The following is a 24,527-nucleotide window of genomic DNA, read 5'->3' as shown; positions in this document are numbered from 1 at the left end:
GGCCATGCCCAGCTGAGGCACTTCTCTTTACTCCATGGCTCCCCAAAACCTGTCCTCATTTAAAATAGAGAGAGAGTGAATGAATGAATGATGGAAATAATACTCAGGACTCTCTCAGGGCTGGAGAATGTGCTCTGAGGGAGATCTGACCAAGATCAGAACCAGGGGGATGAAAATGAACAGGCCTTGTGTATCTTCTCAAGCTTTTCTCCCAAGGGCAGTCTTGGGAATATAATAGCTATAGACTTGGCCTCCAGTTTCCGTTCAGCAATATCGTGCTTCCTAAAATGATGTGCAAGCTGTCGGTTATGGCAGCTTCGTGGAGCTAGTCTTTGCATGCGTATCCTGCAGTGAGCTCAGAAGGGCCTTCTGGCAACACAGTGACCCTGCAAGGTAGCTCAAGCTAGAAGAGCGTGACATGGCCAGACCATCCTGTTCATGCATTAGTTGCAGTTCCCGACCTTTGGTTGTGGCTCTCTGTTCTCTTCAGATCAGCAGGTGAAGGAGGCAACCTATCTGGTCAGCACTAGCCGAGTTTTTGTTCAGGTTCTCTTTTAGGGTGCATTTCTATAGGCTTGTGCACACAGTCTTAGCTTGGATGTTCTCTCAGTAGGCTTAACTTGTAGCAGCGACTCCTGTCTTGGGACAAGGGATTCCAGGATGTCTCAGCCACACACCCTTGCTGACTACAGTGGGTCATTCTCTGTGGCTGCCCCAGGGCTTCGGAATGCACTCCCTGTCAAAATAAGAGCTTATCTGATTTCTTTTTAAAAGACCCTCAAGACACACCTGCTTTCTCAAGCCTTTTAATTAAAACTTTAAATTGTTTAATTGTTCTTATCCTGTCAAATTATTTTAATTGTTTCACTCTGTGAATTGTTCTTAATTGTTTTTATTCTGTGAAAGTGTTTTAATGTTAGTTTTTATATTGTTGTTTGGATTGTGTACACTGCCTAAAGATGTATATATCAGACGGTATATACATATGGTAAATAAATAAATGCTCAAAGCCACTGTGTTTCCTGGTCAATTTTGCCTACCATATATACTGATCCTGGTTATCCCACGATGAGATGACTCAAACATCTGGTTCTATAGGGCTATAATAAAACCAAGTCCTGCTAGGAATTCAGTGAATTTCAGCCTCTGATTTACCTCTTGAACATGTATGCAAGCAGAGGTTGGGTTGAGGGGTTTGCAATCCTAGGATAACTAATTCATGGATTTTAAAACACTTAATTTTTGGTGAAATCTTTGGAAACTATCTGATGCTGAAGGCAAATCTCTAGCTCTTGGCCCCTTCTGACAAGAAGACACTTCTGTGTATCATTGCCAGTTTGGAATCGCTCCAGAGGAGGAGAGGATCCTTCTGCAAGGAAATGACCAAAGGAAAACCCAAGGAAGCAAAAGATTAAACAGTTACTAAACTTGGCAGGAGTCTGCCAGTCATGTGGCACAATTACAAATGGGGGCATTTTTCATAGTGGGCAATCTTTTGAGCACTGAAAAATGCCTGCTATCATATATTGGAGCTGCTTTCTCCAACCATGAGGATTAAGAACTTTCTCTCTTTTTTAAAAAAAATCATCATCATCATCATCATCATCATCATCTCATGAGCCCAATAAAAATGTGCTGGGAGGAGAGGTGCAACAAGGCCAACCAACCAACCCTAACCGGCTGCTTAAATGGACTTACTTGGGACTTACTGAAAACCTGCAGCTACACAGTTGTGGCAAGGAGGTTGTGAATGACCCCAGCAGCTCGAGAGAATGCTTCTAACATGGAGCTCCAAACAAGGTCTGAAAGCTAGCCAAGGAAGTAGCTTTTGTTTGCCAGTGAAAACATTAACTAATCCTAGCAACATTTTGAGGAAAGCTCTCAACTTCTGGTAACGGAACGAACCTGCCGGATGAATAAATATATTGTTCTTTGTATCTCGGAACTCTGGCTGAGGATAAAAAGCCTTGTGAAAATATAAATAAGAGGCCGGAAAAGTCATGTTGGAGCTGAGGAACTTGTCTGTTTGTGGACCATGAGAGGGGAGAGGCTACCTATAAGATGCTGGTTCTTTCCCAAAGGTCTGGTTCTAGCTTTCCAAGCATTGTAAAATAATAATAATAAAATAATATATATCTCTTTCCCCACTCTGAAAGGTTCCGGTTTCTTTACTCCCCACCCCGCCTGCATTTTTCCATAAGGACTGGAACCTACTTTGTTTTTATTTGCAAGAAAGAAAAAACAATGAAGCTCAGCTAGCAATTTTAAAAAGGGATTTTAAACCCCTGTCAGAACAAGGTTCTATCTAATTGAGCACTCTGTCACCAAGAGCAGCCAGCAAGATGCTCTCAAGCAGGATATAAACAGGATAGCTTTCCCCTCTTTGTTTATTCCCAGCACTTGATATTCAGAGGTAGACTGCCTCTGTATATGGAGGTTTGATTTTCCATTTAGCTATTTAATTCATTGGCTTTAGACCTCGCGTTGTCCTCCATGCATCTATCTGATCCTTCTAAAAATACATCTAAAGAGCCACCCTTTGTGTTAATGATTTCCATATGTTAGTCTCCACTGTCTGAAGCCATACCTGAACTTCCCACCCCTGAGCACTGAATGAGCCTCAGGTTTTATACTACTGGGAGAAGAAGAATTCCTTGCCACACCATTTGTGAGTTTATAGATACCATATTCTTCTCATCAGACGGTTTCTATATACAGGAAAGCCGTCTTTGTGAGGCAATGGATGCTTTGCTTGGGCTTGTGCCCTCCCTGGAGTAAATGGCCTCCAGTGGGATTGGCACTTCTCACTTTTCTGTGGAATCGTGGCCCTGTGTAGTAAAGGTGGTGATTTGGGATGTGCTGTGGAATTCCTTAACAAGAAAGCAGTGGTTGAGTAGACGAGTGATGGGTGGGTTGAGAGGCTGGTACGGTGGCGATCTGTTGGGAGGCAAGGCCAAGGAGGCATAAGTTCAAGTGGGCCTCACATAACTTTATCTGGGACCTGAACCTTGGGAGCAGGAGAGAGGCTGCTTGGTGCTTCCTTGTTTCCCTTGACCGGAGAGACTGATGCACACAGGCTAGGCAGCTTGAAAAGGAGTTTGACTCTGGGTTCAGCCGCTGTATACTTTGCCTTGCCTTGCTTTTGACAAGCATGTGTAAAATGTTGCTTTATGCGTCAATTTATGGTTAGTCTATATCCTTTACTAAAACAAAAAAACTTGTTTGTTTTTATAGTGGGAAGTAAAAACAAATGCTTCGTGGGCATTTTATTTTGTAACTTAACTATTCCACATCAGTTCCAGCATGGTAAACAGCAGCAAGGTTCTGAATGGTATCCATCGGAATTCATTTTTGTTAGATGAAAGTGCAGGAAATCTTTTTTCGCGCTCGGTTTTGTTCCTGCTTCCAGGTGTGTGTGTAAGATACACATGGAAACGAGGCACAGTATCAGTGATAAATATTTTGCTAATATTTATCTGCACTCACAGAAGGATATTATTCTCTCTTCCTTTCCCTCTAATATATTTGAGTTTGTAATGTATACAGCATTGTAAAAACTGGCCAGTTTCTTGGGATTCTGGATTCAACAGATATTTGGGTTTTGTTTCCTTTTTTGCCTGGATACGTGTTAACGTTCCTGGGTTCTTAAGGGATACAAGGCTGACTTGGGGAGGAGAAACCTCTGTCCTGAATGCGGAGGTTGTGGTCTACCTCGTCCATGGCTGTCTCTTCTGTTGAGTGGTGCTCTGGCTCCGGTCCACGGAAGCTGCTGCTAAAATGACTTTGTTAGCCTCCATGGTGCCAGAAGAGCCTTTGAGCAGAGAGAAGTCGCTCTCAGCCCTGTAACCTGAGCTTCTTTATAACTGAAAGGCCTGGGACTGAAGCTGGGATCTTCTGTATGCAAAGCATATACACCACCACTGAGCTGTGGCTTCATCTACTGACTGTGCAATCGTGGGTGTCAGAAGAGAGGGGAGTTCAGTGCCTTGAGATCAAACCAGCAGTGCCTTGCTTTTCAGAAGATTAAAGTCAAGGAGGAAGCAGGGTGCAGCATGTACATAAGGAGCATCTAATATGTTCAAGCCTTCCTCTTGCTACTTGACTCCCCCCCCCCCCGCCGATGAAAAATTCAAGGATTTAGTGGGTGGAAGAGAGATTGGAGGGGGAGGACGTATTTTTACAACTGAGTTGGGAGCCTTTTCTGCAGAGCCGTATGTTCTAATTTTGAGCGCTGAAGAACATAAGGAAGACGGTCTCTTTGAACGTCTAGGCTTGGAGGGGAAAAAATTATCCATCTGTTCAGCGTACAGTGTGATAGGTTTAGGCATATCAGGAAGGCTGGCTGGTCAGGGAGGGTCCCCCTTGCCTGTGTGTTCCTCATGATCTTCAGTTCCATGGGAAGATGGCGAGGAGGCAGCGGCTGGGGCAGAGCTGGATGTTGGCACCTACACTTAAAAAAAAAAAAAAACAGCCTTGTGCTGTTGGGTGCTGAAATAATCTTAAAAAGCCATTTCAGTGCTTAGGAATTTAATCATTTCTTTTCCCTGATATTTTGGGATGGGGTTGATTTTGAGTTGCATTCTTGTGGTGACTCAAGCAGACTGGATTTTACAAATAAACTGACATTTGGAAATGTGATCATTAGGATTGAGGGTAGGGGGAGTGAGTAGCCCATGACAGAAGGAGGTTCCCTTGTCTTCTGCTGCAAGAGAAAAGCAAGCATCTGATGCCATTTTAAAGAAGCAAGCAACACAACTGATTAAAAGCAGAAGTGCTCTTGGGGTCGACTAGGCTGTCTACTGATGTGCTGTATGTTTTCTGCCAAAATGGCCCTTGGAGTGGCATGCAATGAAATAGCATAAAGCAAAAACAAGAAATGCACAAAACTAAAAAGAGTCCTACAGGCCAAAGCTGGATAAATGAAACGGCGTCAGTTAAGAAGGTTGTACAGCCTGGCATAGTGAAATGCAAAAACAGCTGCTGAGATTGGAATAAGGAGGGATCTTCCATGAAGCAAGTGCCCCTACGGCCTGCACTGCACCTACATGCTTACTTGTTTCACATGGCCAAAATATGGGATGTGGAGATCCTTTCCTGTCAGTCAAAGACGAAAGAAGGACCTATGGGAGCAAGCGCATCATGCAGTGCATGGAGACCAGGCTGCTGAGGGCATTAAAGAAAGAAAAAGAGCACTTTGTGCTACCTCCAGAAGCCAACAGGCAACAGTGTGGTTAAGCTGTTCTGCTCCCACCACGTCTCTAGGTCAGCCCTGAGCATCAATACTTCTGTTTTGTCCAGCTTGAGTTTCGAGTTGGAGGCCCTCATCCAGGCTATGACTGTCACGGATAGGTGACTCTGCTTCTCCTGGATTAGGTTAAAAAAGGGGAAATAGTTGGGTGTCATCAACCTGTTGAAAGTACCCTGCTGTAGAAGATGGAATGAGATGCCACCCAAGCCCAGGACTTGGTTCGGTTTGCAAGGGCTTTGTATGTTTTGTGTGAATGAGGGACCAAGAGTTGGAAAGGAAGGCATCCTTTGCAGAGTTGTGAAGCCTGGTGCTTCTGGACTTGTCCTTCAAGAGGGTGAATAAGAATGTAGCCTTGTCCGCCTGCATGGGAGGGGCAGGAGGAGATGCCCCACGGTCGCCCCCCTGCTTTTGTGCACTGAGCTCTATGCTAGGAAGGTAGTAAGCCAGCTTTCACCCAGGTCTTCCGCACTCTGTCCTGCTAGACCTCTAGGGCAAAGCCATTCATCCAGTGCTGCCTTCATCTGAATGAGTAGTCAGATGAACCAGTTGTTTTGCATACTTCTGACGTGCCTCTGGACCCATCCTGTTCAAACACACCTTGTGTCCAGAGGAGTGTGTAGGGCTCAGTGGTGTCCTGTCTTGCTGTGGAGGCCAGCAAGGCAGCACAGCATCTGCTGGGGTAGCACATTAGGGGCAGGAATCCCCAACTCTTAACGGGGAGGTGGATGATGAGGTCACGGGCGGGCCATGTCTGAATGTGATTTTTGGATGGGCCCTCTGGGTCTGGGAGAAGTTGGGGGGTCACTGGGGCAGTGAGTGCTCTCTTGTTCCTTCTTAATGGATGAGTGGCTCGCTCTCGTTTTGGGTCTTGCTATGGGTCCTCTAAGGTCACATCTTCAAGCCTCTACCAGGGTCTGTGCTGGCTCCAGTGACGGTATGGCTCCCATCCCTGAGTCAGTGTCTGGGCCACATGAGGCCCTGACAGGCTGATGACCAAGCCCTAGTTCTGTGCATTTAACACAGAGTGGAAAAGATCTCTCCTGCAGACATGGTATTATTATGGCTTCTCTCAGGATGCGCTTATGGTGATGGGCTTTGAGCAGGCTAAGTTGGCACTTAAACCATGGGTGATGGATGTGGAAGGGCAATTAGAGCATTCTTGCCTCCCGAGGGATGTGTTTTTGAGTATCCAACTTTTTATTTCAAGGCCAGCAAGTTATCAACATCAAATAATGGTCCCAAAATTCAGAAGAGCTTTAAATCTAGCACATTTTAATGTGCTTCCTATGGCCATATTAGAAGGTAAATGTTTTAAAAATCCCATATACAGCCCAGTTCTGCCCTGGTGGTGTAGGTGTCATTGAATCTATGGCTCATGTCCTCCTTTACTGTCATTTTAACAAAGATATTCATTCTTGTTTTATCTCTCCCTTTTTAGTTTTTCCCCCAGACCACTCAGATTTATTTTACCTTGAATATTACTGTCCAACCAGAATGATTTAATTTTCTTAAATGTTGCAAAGTTTTGTGTTATAGTCTGTAAAATTCATCAAGAGTTGTTCAATTCTTCTTAGCTGTATTGTTGTAGTTACTTATTATCCTACTACTTATTTTAATGTATGTTGTTGTTGAGTTTGCTGATTGTTGGTTGAACTAAAGATTGATTGATTCATTCATTCATTTTGCTAGTTGTGTATAGTCTCTCCTGAAAGCAGCAGTGATTTTTTGAGCCCTGGGAGGTTTTTTTGGTACAGCCTGCTCAGTTCGAGGCTTCAGAGGAAAGCGACATGGTTAGGATTGTGCCCCCCTGGATGAGTCTCTCAAGGAGTGGCCACCCTGTGAATGGGGGTCTCATATCCAAATGTCATGGCTGGCTTGCCTCTCCCTCACCTCTCATGCTGTGGGAGGCCCTGGAATGTTCACAGCAAGCCCATTTCCACTGTGAATGGCTTTGCTTTGCTGCTGGGAGAGAATTTTCCTGGCTCTGCTGCTTCTTGCCCTTGAGTTCAGCTGTACCTGCACCTCTTAATAAAAGCTGACTTCTCCTGTGCTTGATGGGGACCTGGAGGAATTTGCAAAGTGGCAGCATCAGGCAGTTAGCTTTTACACCCCACCCCCCAAACTCCAACCCTCCCCTCAAAACCACTGAATAGTTCAAGCACAGCTGAGGGCTCGAAATCGTGCTCTCAGCCAGTGCAAGGCATCCCTGAGGATTTGCGACTCGTTTTTTCCAAGGTTTTTAAGCGATTGTTAAGATGGAGACTGCATTTGTGTTAGCTGCATTATTCCGTCCTCTCTCTGCCCCCACTTTTTCTCTCCAGGCTTAATGAGAATGCATTCATTCAAGAGAGTGAGACGCTTTCTGAGCGCTTTGCTGATTTGGCTAATCCCAGAGAGCTAATTCCCTTGTATGGGCCCAGTGAGGCAGGCTGCTTTGTAAGCCCTGAACACAGCTCAGCAGTGGCTTTATACACCCGTATCAGGGAAGCGCCATCTTGGATGCCTTGGTTTCCTCCAAGGGGGAGAAACGGGGGTCCACAAAGATCATTTTGGCTTCCTTGCCAAATATCAGTCCGCCCCCCAACCCCTCTCTTCATTCCAAGCACGCACCCACACTCCCCAAGTAACCCCTTGCGAGTAGCTCTCCAAACACATGCACCATCTTCCGCCCAAGCTTATTCCCAGCATCCTCCCCTTGGGGGTCCACAGCTGTGAAATCCAGTCCCTCCATGATGCTGCAGCAATACGATACACGTTTTCAAAACAGATCTCAGTTTCATCAAACTGAATGCAGTTGCATATTAACCTCTGGCTCTATCTAGCTTAATGGACATTACTGTTATTATTTTAACTTCAAATCTGTGATGTCATCGTTTTCTGCAGGCTCTCCTCTTTTCTAATTTTGAAGGCTGATCTTTTCCTCTCTGCAAAGATATGCAGAACACGCTGCTTAATGGACGCTTGCTTCTGCCAGTTGAAATGCAACTTTCTAGCAAGTGGGGGAAGGTGGGAGAAGTAGTCCAACAACATCTGGGGACCCAAGTATGAGAACCCCTGAGCCAAATGATTGTGCAAAGGACTGTTAGCCTGTCTAAATGCTTGCTTGCTTTTCCAAAAGCTCATTCTGAGCTAGAAGTGCAAGCAGTGTTCCTTCTCATAGGGATTCCCAGATGTTGACTACAACTCCCAGAATCCCCAGCCAAAGGCCACTGCAGCTGGGGATGCTGGGAGTTGTAGTCAACAACATCTGGGAATCCCTCTTAGAGGGAACAGTGAGTGCAAGGTAATTGGCCTTACCCACACCAGCCTCTCCAGAGTGACTTGTCCAGTTTTCTGCATCTTGATTTGTGCTCAAGATGCAAGCAAGCTTCCAAGCCTGCCTGCTGAGCTGCCTCTTTCTTGGCTGCTCCATTAATTCTGCTCACCAGAATTCAGAGGGGCACTTGCCAGACTGAGTGTGGCGGGTGAGCTTGTAAAATCCTGGAGAGGAACCTTCCCCTCGTTACCTTTTGCTGACTCTTGCTTGCTTTTTTGTGTATATATTTCAAAAGGCAGGGCTGCCACGCAGGTCAGAGGTAGGGAACGACCTCCAGCTTCCAGGACCCCAAACTTGTGATGCTGAAGCTTAAGATTTTGTGGAGCCCTGAGACTGCTTCTTGAAGAGGCCGTTCTAGAGCCTCATCCGTCAGTTCATCCACCTCCTGTGCAAGCTTCAGTGGAAAAGAATAGGCTGTCATACAGGCTCCTGGCACCTAGCAGGTTGGCTCCAAGAACTGCAGCAAAGCACAGGAGTTTCTGCAGGAAAATCCAGCTCTTTTCCCCTCACCCCTCCCTGTGTGACAGGGCTCTGGATGCTTTTCTAGGTCTGGGTTCTGTTTATAGCTGTCTCTTCCCCGTCTGCTCATGTTCCCCTCCAAGATGTCAGTGCACGCATGGGGGACTTGCTGGCCTTGATTGGAAGGCCCAAACACGCGTAGAGGCGCTTGCTCTCCTGTGTGGTGTTCTGTAACTCCAGGCACATGATGGAATGTGTGCTTTGCCTCATTGCGCTGATGGAGACTGACAGGGAGACGTGTGTAATCTGTCGGCCTGCTAAGTGGATTATTTGAGTTGGGTGTAGAAGGAGAAGAGCAGGGGCCCAGTCCCAGGAACAGGGCACTTCCCGTAGAGGTATGGTTTAGTGGTTAGGCCCTGGGCAGGCGCCACGTACTTGAATAAACAACAGACGCTGGTGAATTGGGCAGTTGGGAGTGCAGGTCAGTATCTGTCAAGCAGTGAGACTGCAAGAGAGCCGTATAGGCCTCTCCATTGGTGCCATCTGTGCTTAGTGCCAGTAGCTGGGTAGTCTATCGAAGTTCCATGCCCTCCACTTCATCCAGTCCAGAGTTGAGTGCATTCCTGAGCTTTACCTGTGCCTCAGCTGGCTGGGTGGGACTTGTTGCTTCTCCCCTGTGCTCTTCTCTTTGTTTACATTGTGGCCTTGAAAAGCAATTAGGGGTTGAACTTCTGGGAATGTGCCTGGATCCCAGAGCTCTCTGGGGACGTGGCAAAGGATGCCTTGAAGGTGGAGAAGCAACAGGAGGGAAAGTACTTAGAGTGCAAATGACAAGGCAGTTGGGAAAGATCTTAATGAGCAAGAATTAGCTTTAAACAATGCCTTATAAATGGCTTGTGCTAAAGTGTGTGCTTCTCAAGCACATGAGATTGAGTAGCAAGCCACGGGAAGGAAAAGGAGTAATTAATAAAGCAAGCTGCAGTTAAACTAGTGCAAAGGGGAAACGGCAAAAGGGGGCAAATTGGCCAGCATCCTGGCATGAATGTGCTGTTCCGCTTCTAATTCAGGCTGCTGGGGGTTGATTTCAGATTCTTGGACTTGCCATCAGGTTGGAGAGAGGGAAGAAGAGGAGGTGGCGGCTGGTCTCTAAAATATGTATTTGGGCCCCCTTCATCGAAGGAAATAGGCGAACGGGATGTCCAGGAGCATCCCCTGCATGAGGCCTAGCTCCAGAGCAGGCATCCAGATGTGGACAAGGAAGACCAGGCAGGGCTGGCAAACCTGCAGGAAAGTCTCCTCCTGTGAGATTTACGCTTCCTTACATAATTTTAAGTAATGGGTATGTGCTCAACTAATGGAAATTAGTACCAGTGCTGTGAAAACTTTCTCCCCCCCCCCGCCCATCCCACGTGTATGTTTAGCGAGGAAATGCGCTGTAATTTTGGTAAATGCTGTAAAGGGCTAATTAAGGGTCTTGCATAATCAACTTGCAGTTTAATTACTACCAAGTAGGAGCTGCCTGCTGACTTGCTGCTGCTGCCACCACCAGCCTTGTGACATTCTTGCTCCATACCGGAGAGGTTTGTAGGGACCACAGAGTGGAGTGGAGTGCTGTGTGGAGCTCCCTCCTGGCTGGGACTTCTGGGGTGGGCATAAAACAAGGGGAGAGTTTAGCTCCACGAAGGGTGGCTGAGTGGGCTTCTCTTCTACAAGCCCCATTGAAGGGATGGGAGCTGTGCAGGAGAATGTCTGAGGCAAGGGAGGTGCTGCCAGAGAAAGGACTGTCTTGGTGGTGGCACCCCAAGGCTGGATTAACTTTGCCAGGGCTCCATGTCAGATTGAAGACAGGCTGGTGGCCTCAGGGAAAGCGAGGCTGTGACCAGTTTGGTCTCCCCTGTGTGTTCCCCTGAGTCCATCTCCCGCATAAGGCTCTCAGCTGCAGTCAAAGATTTCCTTTTGCCTCCTGGAAAAATAAGAATGTGGTGATGTATGCAAATGGCTGGGTGAGGGGAGCCAAGATAACTCTTACACCTCCTTCTTTTTTGGCATTTTCTGCCCAGAGGAGGCTGTGATGGTCACAATTTGCATTTGCATTAGTGAGCGCTTTTGAATCCTTTGGTGTCAGAGGAAGCTGCTTGAGGAATGCAGGAGGAGGGGAGGCCTGGGAAGCCCCCCCCCCCATCTCCTCCTCAGGGCCACAGCCAAGGCCTTATCGCCTCTCTCTTTCCTACACATGGCTGCCTTCCCATCGCAAACATTCCTGGTTCCCTGATTAAAAACAGGGATGCACCATGTGTGGGCTGCATAAAGATGTGTGCCTGGGGGGCGGGGAGTGGACTGGGGATCGTGGAAAAATGTCAGGAAATCATTCCCTAGCATGAACCACGAGAGAAACTTCTGTCAAAGCTTTAGGCCAATGGCAACCTCTTAAGAAGCTGCGGAGCAAAATATTTATTGCCCTCTGAGGCGTCCAGAAGTGGAGCTGGAGCTTGTGGTAGCTCTTTCAGGCACTGGATGCACTCTTCCAAGCCCTTTCACAGGAATGGCCGTTGTGCTAAGTCGGAGGGCTGGATGGCCAGGCGTGGGGAGGGAGCCCTAGCCCTAACCTGTGTGCACCCACCCTTGGCCATTGATTTCTGGGCTTGTCTGCCATGGCTGGACCTGAGGCAAGCTCTGGCTGAGAGAGCTGAAGAGAAAACAGCCTGGGGGGGGGGCACCCTTGGAAAGCTCCTCCTGCTCCATTGCTCCAGATCCTCTCGAGCCAAAGGGATGCTTTGGAGCATTGCTTCATGGCTCCTTGCAGGCCCGAGGTTTGAGCAGCACCTCAGCTGGTCACTCTTTCATGCCTGGCTTTTCAGGAGACTTGTCAATTTATGCTGTGGAATTGCTTTTTGTTGTTGTTGCTAAGTGTGCTTAGATCTTTTTCATCAAGGAGTTCGGAGATCTTTCAGGGAACGGACTTGCAGATGGCCTGATGCTTTTGTGGTCCTAAAAGGTTAATTTCAGATCTCCAGCACTGTGGCTCAAAATACGCTGCTTGCTTTGGCTTTATCTGATATGATGCCAGATGCTTCTTTGCTGAAAGCGACGAGGAACCATTGACTGGAATGGAGTTGATGGGTAGAACATAAGAATATCAGACAAGCCCTGCTGGATCTGGCCCAAGGGAACCTCTCTAGTCCAGCATCCTATTTCACACAGTGGCCCACCAGATGCCTCTGGGAAGCCCACAGGCAAGAGCAGAAGGTATGAACTGTGATGGCCCTGTATTCAGGGCAGACTTGTGGAAACCACCCTTGGTGAGGAGCAGTGTTCCCTCTAAGGCGTGCACATGTGTGTGCACGTGCTCACATGTTTCTGGATTTCCACTTAGTTAATTTTAGATCCTGCTCAGTTTGAATTGGGAAGGTCCCACTGCCTTGATACTGCCACCCAGAACAAAACTCATTCCACACAGAGATGAAGAAAATTAGAGGGAACGCTGGTGGGGAGATCTCCTTTGCTCTGCAAGATTCAGCTTTCGCTCAAACACTCTGTTGGAGCTACCTTGACAAAGGGCCACATCTGGCAGAACTAGGACAAGGTCTTTCTGTCCAAGCAGTGAGAGCAGGCAAAGCGAGCAGGGAAACAGCTGTTGAGAGGAAATGCAGCTTATGTCTGCAGACAACCTGCAGGGGGAAAGAGCGTGTTCGGAACTCTCCCCACCCCCAAGTGGTTGCTTTCTGTGTCCTGAAATGCTTTCTTTGCACAATCAAGCCAACAGGGTTCAGTTTCTTTGTTCCTGCATTTGTAAGTATTTTTGTGTGAGCGGGGCTGGAGGTGCAGAGGCCGCCACTCTGCCATCATTCTACGTGGGAGGTGGGCTTTGGCTATGATCTAATTTCTGCCAGTGGAAACCTGAGAAATCCAGACTTGGTATCTCTCTGAGATCAGGATCTCTCCCCACCCCCAGGCTGAGAGGGAAAGAAAAGAGCCCACACTCTGTGTTGTCCAGTCAAAGGGCTGGTTGTTGGTGGTTGTTTTTAAAGATACCATTAGTACCAGCAGTATGGTCTGCTGCCAGATTGCATTAAAATCCTCATTACAGCAAATTCCTCTTGGAGGCCGTCGAGAGCAGCAGATTGATTATGCGTAAATGAAAAGGGACTTGGATTTTCATTTGCAGTTGCTCTATTACCTTTTTGTCGTGTCCAGGTGGATGTGACCTTTAGAGGAATTCTAGGTTGAGGTTGGGCGTGAGCTGGCAGCACGGTTTTTTCTCCGAGGTTGACTTTGGCTTGTCCTTGGCTACCCAGGAAATCAAGAGGCCAGCTGCTTGGCTGTTGAAGTGCTTTGGGCTGGAAGTCCTCTCCTTGTGCTGGCTGCTGGGGTAGACTAGAAGTGAAGGCAAATGTTGGCCCTTCCCCAACAAGCCAACCCAACTGGGCTGGAGTCTGTGGTGTGGCACAGAACACCTTATAGGCACTCACTCCTATGGCTAGGGTGGTGCCGTGCTGCTTTTAATTGGCTTGGCTTTGATTGGAATGGATGTAGAATTTTCATTAGCTTAAAAACTCGATTTATAAATAAACTAAATTTATTGTTTATAGGCCCAAAGGAGGGAGAGACCCACTTTTGCGGTGCAGATCTGCTTGTTTAGGGGAAGGACTAGAGCTGACTGGAAGTTCACAGGGTGAATGGGATTGTGCTTAGGAGGAAGAACCGAAAGCAGCTGTGCAAAGCTCTTGACTCAGTCTCCTGACCCAGTGAGCTGGCTGAGAAGGATGGTGTCCCAGCCCCCTGCTGTGATGTTGCTGGGAAGGCTGAGTCATTGCGAAGTGATTAGCAGGCTTGGATGAGAAGCCTGCCATGCCTGCCATGCTCCTGCTGCTGCCAGGAAGCAAAGGGTTAATCATGTACCTGTTGGTGTTGGTCATTGCTGCCTCTTCCTGGCATGGGGCTGGGCAGGTGAGGAAGCAGAGAGCCTTTGGCAGCTTGTGTGGGAAGGTTGCTTGCATGGTGCGGGGAAAGGAGCAGAGCAGTGCAGGGGGCTGCCGGCTGAGCAAGAGGAGCCGCTGGGAGGGGGGCTCTGGACGCTGCAACTGGCCCTGCAGGAGGAATGCGGTGGAGGCACCAGGGCCCACATCTCCCCGAGCTGCGCTTTAGCTGTAGAGAGCCACTCTGTGAGGATCCCCCTGGGCTTGAGATGCCGTTGGGCCACTGTAGCCTGGTCTGCAGATGCAGCAGACAGAGGTGGCAGTGAAACAGATGGTAAGAGGGTCGGCTGGGGACTCGCCACACTAGGAAACTAGCACCGCAGTGAGCAGGCTGGGCTGGAGCCCTTTCTCCCCAAACTTCTTAAGCTTAATTTCCCACACAGGCTGCTTCCCTTCGGAAGGATGCTGCATATGGTGGTGGTGGGGGGACTGAAAGTGGGCGGTTGCTGCTGCCTAGAGATAACCCATGGAGGGGGCAGCGACATAGGAGTGTCCGTCGGCAGGTACTTTGCCAAGGGTCCCCTCAAGCCTGGTGCTGGCCCTGTGGCCCTTCACCTTCATTGCTTTCTAGTGGGGAAGAAATTGAACTGCTTCTCCCTGAATCAGACCACGTGCCAGTTGCAGTCAGGTGATCACGATGCTGTTGCAAGAGGATAGAATTGTGACTGGTGAAAAGCAGGGCTTTTTCTACAGTGGCCCCCGCCACTTTGGAACAGGGGAGGAGCTCAGCTTTTGGCTGTCTTGGGCAGGAAAGCAGGAATTCTTAGTTTTGTCACCCATTTGGTTGATTTAGATGTTTTGGAGCTGTGTTTACTCCTGGCTGATCTTACAATTTTGTCATATCGTGCTTAAATATGTATGCTACTTTGCTGAAAAAGTGGCCTCTATGCTTAGTTTCGTTACGTTAAGTAAGCAAACATAAAAACGGAGGTGTGGTAACAGGCCCAATGTTGTGTAGCCCTGAGTCATGGACAGCAGGGGAATTCCTGCTCCACTAACCTACTTGCTTTGTGTTTTAATTGTATTGTAAACCACTTTGAGATTATTTTAATGAAAAGCAGTATATAAATCGAACAATAAATAATGCAGGACTTGACAAATCCCAAAAGCCAGGGAGCCATGGTGCCTAGAAATTTTACCATGGCATCTAGACTATATTGGTTGAGTATCTCTTATCCGAACTGCTTGGGACCATAAGTGTTCCAGATTTTGGACTTTTCTGGATTTTGGAATATTTGCATATTTGTAATGAGATATTTTGGGCATGGGATCCAAGTCTAAACATGAAGGGTTACCGTACACTGTATTTTATTTTTTAGATTTTATTTAGATTATTAAAAACAAATAAGCATTGAATTTATGATAACTACAGGTAGCTGGAAATGTAATGAAAACTAAGCCGCAACGAGTCGGTGCTGTGGGCACACGCTGTGGTGGTTTCCGGATTTTGGATGTCCGGATTAGAGATACCCAACCTGTCGTGTGTCTGTCGCATGTAGCCCTATGTCAGTTCTAAGTATGCTGCTTGTAAGGGGGATAAAGAGAAGCACAGATACACTCTCCCTCCACAGTTTACTGTCTCCCTGCCACAATGTCTGTAACTAAGTCAAGTGTCCATTGGCTGGCTCCTAGATCCAAAGAAAATGCGTCAAGGTCTACCATAAAGCAGCGGTTTAAGAATCTGAAGTTGCCTTTCCCCTTGAGAGGCCGAGCCCACCGATGGAAGTGGAGGAAGGAGTTTTGCTGGAGTATCTTCCTTGCTGTGTTTCCACCCTGGGGCTTGGAGAATAGCTCTCCTGGACTCCACTTGAATGGGTTTTCCCTAAGTATGGAAACCTCGTCCTTGATGGGCTCATCAATCTGGTAAGGGTTGATCCAGTTCGATAGACAGCATGTCGGATCAGGGAGACCATGGTGATGGAGATCACCCTGTAGCCTTTGGTCAGTCACCATCTCAGCCTAATAACAAGCCTGAGTCTTGTTTGTCACCCTGAGCTCCTTGGAGGAAGGGGAGGATGTAAATATGATGAAACTGTCTTGAGATGTATTATGAAAGGCAGTATTTAAATATAGCAGTAAATAAAAGGAATGGATATGACCAGGAAACCGAAATGGAAGTGTCTGGGGTGGGCGGTGGATGTTGACATCTGGGTGTATCGCTAAAGTCTCTCTTGCCTGTGTGTTGTCTTTGGGGCAATTAGGAATTAGCTGGTGGAGCTCCTTGCCCACACCTATTGAATTCCATAGCTGTTAATGGGCTGGTTCTGGGCTGGTGTTCTTCCTCTCTTACGTGAGGCAGGAAGTACCTCTCTTGGAGGTTCCCTGGCTCAGAGCCATCTTCCCAGCCAGAGACTCATCCCACACAACATTTGATTCACGTCAGGGTTGAGATTTGTGAAACTCCAGTTCCCAGAGTTCAAGGATTACTGGCCTAAAAATCATTGAGAGTTGCAGGTGTGTTCTTGGATGGGGAGGCTCTGTCCGGCGGCTCTAGGAGCCCCGCCCCCTTCTCCACAATAATGCTGGCCTCTATTTCAGGGTGACTGTGAGGTGGCCGAGTGTGTGGCTATTCAGTGCTCCAAAGACACTAAGTGCAAAAGGAATAGTGTTAATTGTGTGGGGGAGGCTTAACGTGGCCAGAGCACCATGGCTGCAGTGTTCTGGGCAAAATCAAAGTGATGGGTTGAACCTATGAAGCCATAGGCTGCCTGCCATGCCTCAACCCCAAAAGAGTGTGTTGTCTGTGTTTCTAATGGAGACCTACTCCGACCATTGTCAGGGTTAAGCACACAGGGACCATAGCTCAGTGGGAGAGCATCTGCTTTGCATGCAGAAGATTCCAGGTAGGGCTGGGAAAGACTCCTGCCTGGAACCTGGGAGAGCCACTGCTAGTCAAAGCAGACCAGACTGAGCTAGGTAGACTAGAGAGATAGTGTTGCTAAATCAGTGTCTGCCTCTTGAGTGCTTCAGCACCCCCACCATTACCTTCTCCTCTCCCCACCACAGCCCCCTCCTCGCTTTCCCCCTTTTGATGTTGAGCCATCAAATACCCCTGCTCAATTGGCCACTCTTATTTCACAGGCTGCTGCTTCATTGGTTGTGAGCTGAAGTCTCCTGGCGGTGTTCTGGCTCCAGTTCCCTCTGGCTTCAGTTCTTATTTCTGTTAACCCCTTCTTCATCTCCTGCAGGATAATGTTGTACACGAGGTGCCAACAGGCTAGAACACAACCCAAATCCAGTAGACGAAAGAGCTGCCTGGGGAAACAATCGTGAGGAAATCTTATGATCCTCCCGTCATTAAAGTGGGGGGCAAACCCTAGTGTGTGGAAACCCTTTAAGATCCTGACACATTTCAAGACAGAAGCTGAGGCTTAGAGAAACGTACGGCTCTTACAACTTGGGATAAACTATTTTTTGTACCATACAATCTCATTTGGCTCCCAGCAGTTGATGAGTAAATAAGTCTGCACATTTATTTTCAGAATTCGCATGCCGCCCTCCGGCTAGGAAACACCCAGAGCAGCTAACAAGAATTAACAATAAAATACAACTTTTAAAATTGGGCATACAGCTATTTTTGAAAGGGAACTGGCACAGCCGAAATGATAGAACATATTTAAAACCAGTAGGAAGGGCAAAAAGACTCTGCAATGAAAATTGGCTAACTGATGCAGTGAAAGGCGGGGGCATGCCAGAGGTCTTTGCCTGGCACCAGGGGCACAAGTTAGGGGGCAGGAGAGGCTTCTGGGAAGGGCATTCCAGATGTGGGGTGCCACAAGTCATAAGAAGAGCCCTGCTGGATCAGGCCCAAGGAGGCCCATCTAGTCCAGCGTCCAGTTTCACACAGTGGCCCACCAGGTGCTGCTGGAAGCCTACAGGCAGGCCCTCTCTCCTGCTGTGACTCCCCTCCCAAGCCGAAGGAGAGGGAGCTCTGGGAAGAGCCTCCAAAGACGAATGTATTGGCTGGGAGGCCCAGGCCCACCTCCCCTGAAGTATCCTGAAGAAAGTCCGGCTGTTGGGTGCTCAGCAGGGGTGGGAGCTCAGTTCTTCCCCCACTCTGCAGCAGGAACGTAGGCCAAAGCAAGGCCGCGTGGTGCCACAGTCCCCAGCAGCATTGTGAACAGCTTGCATCGCTTTGTCTGCTTAAATTTAGAGGCAGTTTTCCTGTCCCCTGTGAATTTCCACTGGCAAAGCCGTGCTAGAAATACGGTGTGTTTTTGCTAGAGAACATTCTGCATACAGCCATGATCCATCATCTCAAGCGTCATGAGCATCCCAGGTGTTCGGTAACTTCTCACAAAAAGGCTTTCCCTCACAATTCCTGGCTGCCGGACCTCAGATTTCACCTCTCTGCAGGGATGCCTGCTTCCTTGCTCTGGGGATGGGGCTGCGGCCTACGGGTGCAGCCCATGCAGGCCCAGTCTGGACACCTGGAGGGCTGCTGCCAGTCGTTGGATTACAACTCCACTCGTCCCTGACTATTGACCACAGTTACTGGGGGTGATGGGAGTTGTAGTCCAACAGCAGCTAGAGGGCCAGTGTTGTGCAGCTCTGCTGTGGAAAGTCCTAAGCTAGACAGACCACTGGCCTAGCGTGCACTCAGGCAGCTTCCTGTGGGGCAGACGCCAGCACACCCTCCTACATTGCTTGTTGTCCTGTCCTTGCATATGTGAATTTTTTTATTTATTTCTTCCGTTTCTATACTGCCCCATTAAAAAAAAAAAATCCCTGGGTGGTTCACAATATGGAAATGACTGAAAACTAGGGGAAAGTGGTAGGTGGTGAACTGTGACAAACTCTTCAAATGCTTGAGAATTCTGCTTAAAGGTTAGCATTTCTCCTTTTTGTTCAAAACAAGCTAATACTGGGATCCCTTCCCTTTCTTTGATTAGAAGAGCGTGGACCGCTCCCTTCCTCGCTGCTCTGATAGCTTTGGATCCTGTTTCTAGTATCGGCAGACCAGCCAAGTGAAACTCTGAGCTGACGAAGGGTCCAAAGTCCCAGTTTTGCTGGATCTTTGTCTCGGATCGGGGTAGAGTTACGAACGTCCCAAATGGCTGCTGAGGCCGCAGCAGAGTAGCTCTGTCCATTTGAACTGACATATGCAAAGAGGCTTGAAATCGGCTGTGGTGGTTGGGGGGGGGAGAGAAAATACGGCCAGGAAGAAGCAGTCGAGGGCCAGGGCAGAAAGAGGCAAGGCTGGGCAGAGGGCGCTGCTTGGCCCATTGAAGTGGTGCCAACCCCTTAGGTGAAGAAGAAGAAGAAGAAGAAGAAGAAATGCCTCCAGATTGAAACTCCAGGTCTGTGTTGGCGGAGGAGGTGGCATAACGATCCAGTGAGTGAATGCAAATAAGGAGTCCATGGGTGTTCTGCCCCAGTGATGTAGGGCTTATTCCAGAGGGACGGGAATCCCTCGGAAAGAGTGAAGAAAGGAGACCTTGTAGACAGTTGGATGGGTGTAGGAGGTTGTGGGTGACATTTTGCCTTGTTGAGGAAGGAGCCTGTGTCTCAGCTCCACCCCAGGCCAGATCCGACACGGACACAGAGGCATTTTTACCTGCCCCACCCTCTGACAGGGCTTAATCCTGAGCCAGAGCTTTCTGGGATTCGGTCCCAGAACCACATGGTCTGAAATGGGTAGGATCACAAGAGTACTTCTAGGCATATGTAGAGTGCCTTTCCTCCTTTCCCTCCTCCCCAGGCATCCAGCCCACACACATCTAGGATTAGAGGGTTTGGCATCAGAACGAGAAGTGACTGAGGTGACATGCACCCATCACTGGAGGACCGGTCTGAACTCCTGCCTGTTGGCTGGTGCAGACACAAAGTTACAAACAGCCCAGGCTGGTAGCCAAAATGCCTCCTCCCTGCATGTTCCTGAGGAGCCGCTTGGCCGCTGGAGGCAGTGTGCCTCCCCTCTCCTCCTCCTCCTCCTCTTGCACCCAGCAGCGTGGAGGGCTGGCGGAGGGAGCAGGGTGGGGCTTCTGGGCTTGCAACGTCAGGAAACTTGTGTAGTCTCTGTGGGGAATACGAGGAGACGCGCAGGAGTGTGTGTGTCCCTCCATGCGCAGGATCATGTGTCTCCTCCCTGGGCCAGCCCGTTGAGTGTCTCTTCCGGGCTGAGCAGAGAATCCGGGCTCCTCTTCTGGAGGGGGGGAGGAGGAGGAGGAGGAGGGCCCCCCAGCCCCGTGGCTGCTTCCTCTCCGCTAGCCCTCCCTGGCTGACTCTTCAGGAAGTACCGCGATGAGAGAGGTAAGGGAGGTTGCTTGCCCTCCCCCACAGGGTGCCGAGGAGGCGGGTGGGTTCTCCGTTTTGGCCAGGGTGGCAGCTGCAGGACAGCCCCCCGCCCCCCCCCCTATGATGGCCAAGGAGGGCGCTCTGGCAGCCAGCTGGCCTCCAGGGAAAGTCCTACAGCCTCCACTTGAAAAGACACCGCGTGGCTTTTACTAGCTTGTGAAGAAAGGGGAGAGGCTTGCTGAGGGTGGAGTGTGTGTGTTGGGGGGGGGGGTTGCTCGGCGTAGATTGTGTTCTGGAAAGTCTTTCTTTTTGTATATTCCCCCCACGACCCACTAAACCCTTTGGAGTGCAGAACCCTCTTCTTCAGTCGTCCTGAACCAGAAATCTGCACTGTAGGTTGGTTGCCCCCGACGGGAGAGAGGCACAGCAGCAGAGAACGGCCAAGATGTAATTACTAATTATGGCTTTCTTGGTCAGATTGTCTTCCGTGCATGTCTGCGCCGCCCTGTTGATTGTGGCCTGCAAGGCTGTGGAGGGGGTGGGGGGCCTGGCTGAGGATGCACTTGGGAAGGGGAGCGGCTTTATCTAGGAGCTGTAAAAAGTTGGTAGGCTCTCCCCCTCCTTCTAAGTCCGTGTGTATGAAAGGATTTGGGGATGAAAGGCCTTATGAAGAACCCAGGCTTCTAGAGCTGCGCGCACACACACACACCCCGCCTTCACCTGACTTGCATGCATTTATCAGTGCTTCGAGAGGGAGTGGGTTGCTTTCAGGGACTTGATTTTTTTCTTCTTTCGGAAGAGCTACAGAGGGGAAAAAGAACATGCAAAACGGAGAGAGATTTTGTTTCAGGATGTATCTAGATGGGGGACTTGAATCAGAACACTGGGGAGGGCAGGGGACCCCTGACACTGAGGGCACAGTCCATGCAGGTGTGTAAGCGTCACAGTTCCTTGCCTCTTATTCTACTATTTATTTATTTTTCTTTTGCTTCCTTGAGGACTAGAATCATCATGAAAATTGCCTGAAGAGTAGCTCATTTAATTGTTTAATAATTGGTTTTATTCTGTGTGTGTTGTGTTTTTTTTTTTTTTTTTGTAAACCACCTAGAGCATTTGGAATCAGGCGGTATATAAATTAAATGATGATTATTATTATTATTATTATTATTCATTTAATTTATATATTATGGGACTTCCGACTACAAACAGACAAACATCTGCCACACAATACACCAGATATAACTGTAGTTGAGAAGAAAGAAAAACAAGTTAAAATAATCGACATAGTAATACCGGGGGATAGCAGAATAGAAGAAAAAGAAATAGAAAACATAACAAAATACAAAGTTCTACAAATTGAAATTGAAAGGCTGTGGCAGAAGAAGACCAAAATAATCCCAGTGGTAATTGGCGCCCTGGCTGCAGTTCCAAAAGACCTTGAAGAGCACCTCAACACCATCGGGGCCACAGAAATCACCATTAGCCAATTACAAAAAGCAACTTTACTGGGAACAGCCTATATTCTGCAATGATATCTATAATAACAAGAAGAACAATATTTTTTTTCAAAGAAGCACAACCAAACCAGTTTATATCTGATCCTAAAGAAACAAGTTTTGTCAGTCTGCTGCTCCTTCTGAGTCTCTCTCTTATTTATTTATTTATTTATTTATTTATTTATTTATAAGGTGGAGGTTGGGGGCAAGATCATAACTGCTGGGTGCCTCTATGCTGGGGGAAGTGGGAGTGCTCTGCTACTCTGTTTATCCAGGGCTGTGAAAAAGTGTTGGTTTATGGCTGACTAATTAAGCAAGGCAGAGAGAGAAAGAGAGTTTGACCTAGGTTAAGGTTCCTGGCAGTGCTGGCTAGTGAGGGGCGGGGGTGACCCTTGTGCAGTTTGATCTTCTCCTCTCCTTCAGCAAACACTCAGGCCCCTTGCTGAGTTCTTAGATGCTTAAAACCTCCCAAGGCTGGGCCTCTGCATATCCCATTAAACAGTTCAACCATAAAGTGACAGCAGTAGATTACTCCTGTGGTTATTCTGGAGTAATGTACTTCGCTTCTGTATGGTTTGCATGGCTTCTGCAGTGAGGGTTAAATTGTGGCACAGACCGGGGGAGGGGGGGGGACCACAGAGCCTTTGTCAGGAATGCAGTTTGGGTTTTCAAACTGGAGGACCCAGATGTTGATGAGCCACAGTTCCCACCAGCCCCAAAGGACAGAGACCCTAGCCTGATTCAGACATGATGCTGTGCGAGTGTACAGATGTCTGTACACTCGTACATGTGCTTCTGTGAATGACGGTACCTGTGTTCATGTTAAAAGTGAACGTGGATACAGATAGGAAGTGTACTTCTGTACCTGTATTCAACATAACATGTGAATGACTGTATCTTTGTACAGATCTGCACCTGTGTACACTATACACTCGTTCAAGTGTTGAACATAAGATGTGGATGGGTCTCATATTATTTATTTTATTATTTTTTATTAACCTATTTTTATACTGTCCAAAACTTACGTCTCTGGGCAGTTTATATTAGAACTGAACTCAGACCTTTCATATAAAAACCCACTCCTGGCCCTCGTCCCTGTCCCGTCCCCCCCGCCCTGCCCAAGCTTTTGACATCCCAACAGCCTAATTTGGGATTGGCAGAGGTTGAGCCAGAGAAACTCCTCCTGATCTATTGCAAATCACCCAGCTGCTACCTGAACTGCTCTAGATTTCTGGAGAGCTCCTATGCGGCTGAGTGAGAGTCCTGAGAGTGCCCGCCCTTTCTCCAGTGCTCCATCGCAAGGGGTGCAAGAACTAGCTGCCTCCAGAAGGCAGTGCCCAACTGGACTTGTGTTTGCGAATGAAGTGCTAGCCAGGCTTTCCTTTTTAAAGGCCTATGTGACACACTCCAAGGAGAGGTCCACGATCAAGTGGAGTCGATCATTCAGCAGTTGGAGTTTGTTAAGGCTCATGTATGGCAGGAACATTGGATTGTTCCCCCATACAGCCCCCCCCAATAATCTGCAAAGGGTGGCATGCGTGGGGCATCTTGCAGCGCCCAAGGCCGTTTTCACTTTGCGCTGAGGGATTGTTGCAGGTTCTGTGCATCTCAAAGATCAGGGGGCCACATTGTGGGTTGTGGAGGAATCTGAACACCTCATAGGCTTGGCTTTGTCTTCCCTGAAGCAGGAGCGGCTGAAGGGTTCTTTCATGTCTAAATACAATCCTGCCTTTGTGTTGTCTGCGTGTGTGCGCCACTCTCCATGCAAATAGCATGAAATTGCTGGTGTGCTCCAAAGGGGCAGCAATTCCTCTTGGCCGTTCTAGGACACACAAGGCCTCCCGAGTGAGGTTCCTCTCCTGGGCCATCAAGTTGGGAGCCTCTAGAACAAGTTCCAGTAAAGCCAAGGTGACAACGTTATTAGCTGTGCTGCCTCGGAGGTGGTGACAGGTGTGCCCGCAGGCTTCAGAGCAGCTCTGCTGTCTTAGGCAGGGTTGGAGAGAGCTCTCTGGAGATCCATCAGCATGGCACGCTTGCTGGTTTATTCCAGGGGTTCTCAAGGGCTGGGGGTCCCCAGATATTGCGGGACTGCAACTCCCATCCTCCCCAGCCACCATGGGCAGAAAAGAACTAGGAGTCCAACAACATCCAGGGACCTACCTTGGAGAACCCCTGGTTTTAAATGAAAGACCACCACAATTGGCCCCATTTGCAAGAGCAGATCAGTCACTTAAGAGTGAACACACGGAGTCCCCCCCCCTCAAAAATAGCTGTTGCTTTCAGTAGACCTACAGGAATATTATTTCTTGTTTACACAGTCAGACAGGTGTTATTGACTGGTTTGTTTTATCCAGACATAGAGTCCTTCCCAAGGACCTGGGATGGCTGAATTTTATTGTCAATTGTTATAGTATTATTATTATTACAACATTTATATCCCGCTCTTCCTCCAAGGAGCCCAGAGCGGTGTACTACATACTTGAGTTTCTCCTCACAACAACCCTGTGAAATAGGCTAGGCTGAGAGAGAAGTGACTGGCCCAGAGTCACCCAGCTAGTCTCATGGCTGAAGGGGGATTTGAACTCGGGTCTCCCCGGTCCTAGTCCAGCGCTCTAACCACTACACCATGCTGGCTCTGAGCAGGTGAGAGGGAAGAACTACACCACTGCCAGGATGCCATTGGCCAGTCCTCTTTGATTGTGGACGCTCAGTCTGGACTCTCACTCCTCCTCACTCATGCCATGGATTGGAATTGCAAGGTGCTGAGAGACTCCTGCTGGAAGCAATGAGCCAGG

The 24,527-nt window shown here is 48.4% G+C and overlaps 1 protein-coding gene across 4 annotated transcripts in view; it reads left to right on the top strand.

Annotated features, from left to right (window-relative positions):
* Positions 1-24,527, top strand: part of PAK4 (p21 (RAC1) activated kinase 4) — a 54,164-nt gene that overhangs the window by 3,296 nt on the left and 26,341 nt on the right. The window contains exon 1 of one of the 4 annotated variants that reach the window (XM_053267945.1): positions 18,978-19,334. The exons of 2 other annotated variants lie outside the window; for them this stretch is intronic. The gene's annotated coding sequence lies outside the window, so the exon portion shown is untranslated. Of the gene's footprint in view, positions 1-18,977; positions 19,335-20,012; positions 20,252-24,527 lie in introns of those variants that run through there. One more of the 4 variants, XM_053267942.1, reaches the window with a different exon arrangement.

Source organism: Hemicordylus capensis, chromosome 7 (assembly GCF_027244095.1).
Source record: "Hemicordylus capensis ecotype Gifberg chromosome 7, rHemCap1.1.pri, whole genome shotgun sequence".
NCBI lineage: Eukaryota > Metazoa > Chordata > Lepidosauria > Squamata > Cordylidae > Hemicordylus > Hemicordylus capensis.
The sequence above is the reverse complement of the archived record's forward strand: the minus strand, read 5'-3'. Positions and strand labels throughout refer to the sequence as shown.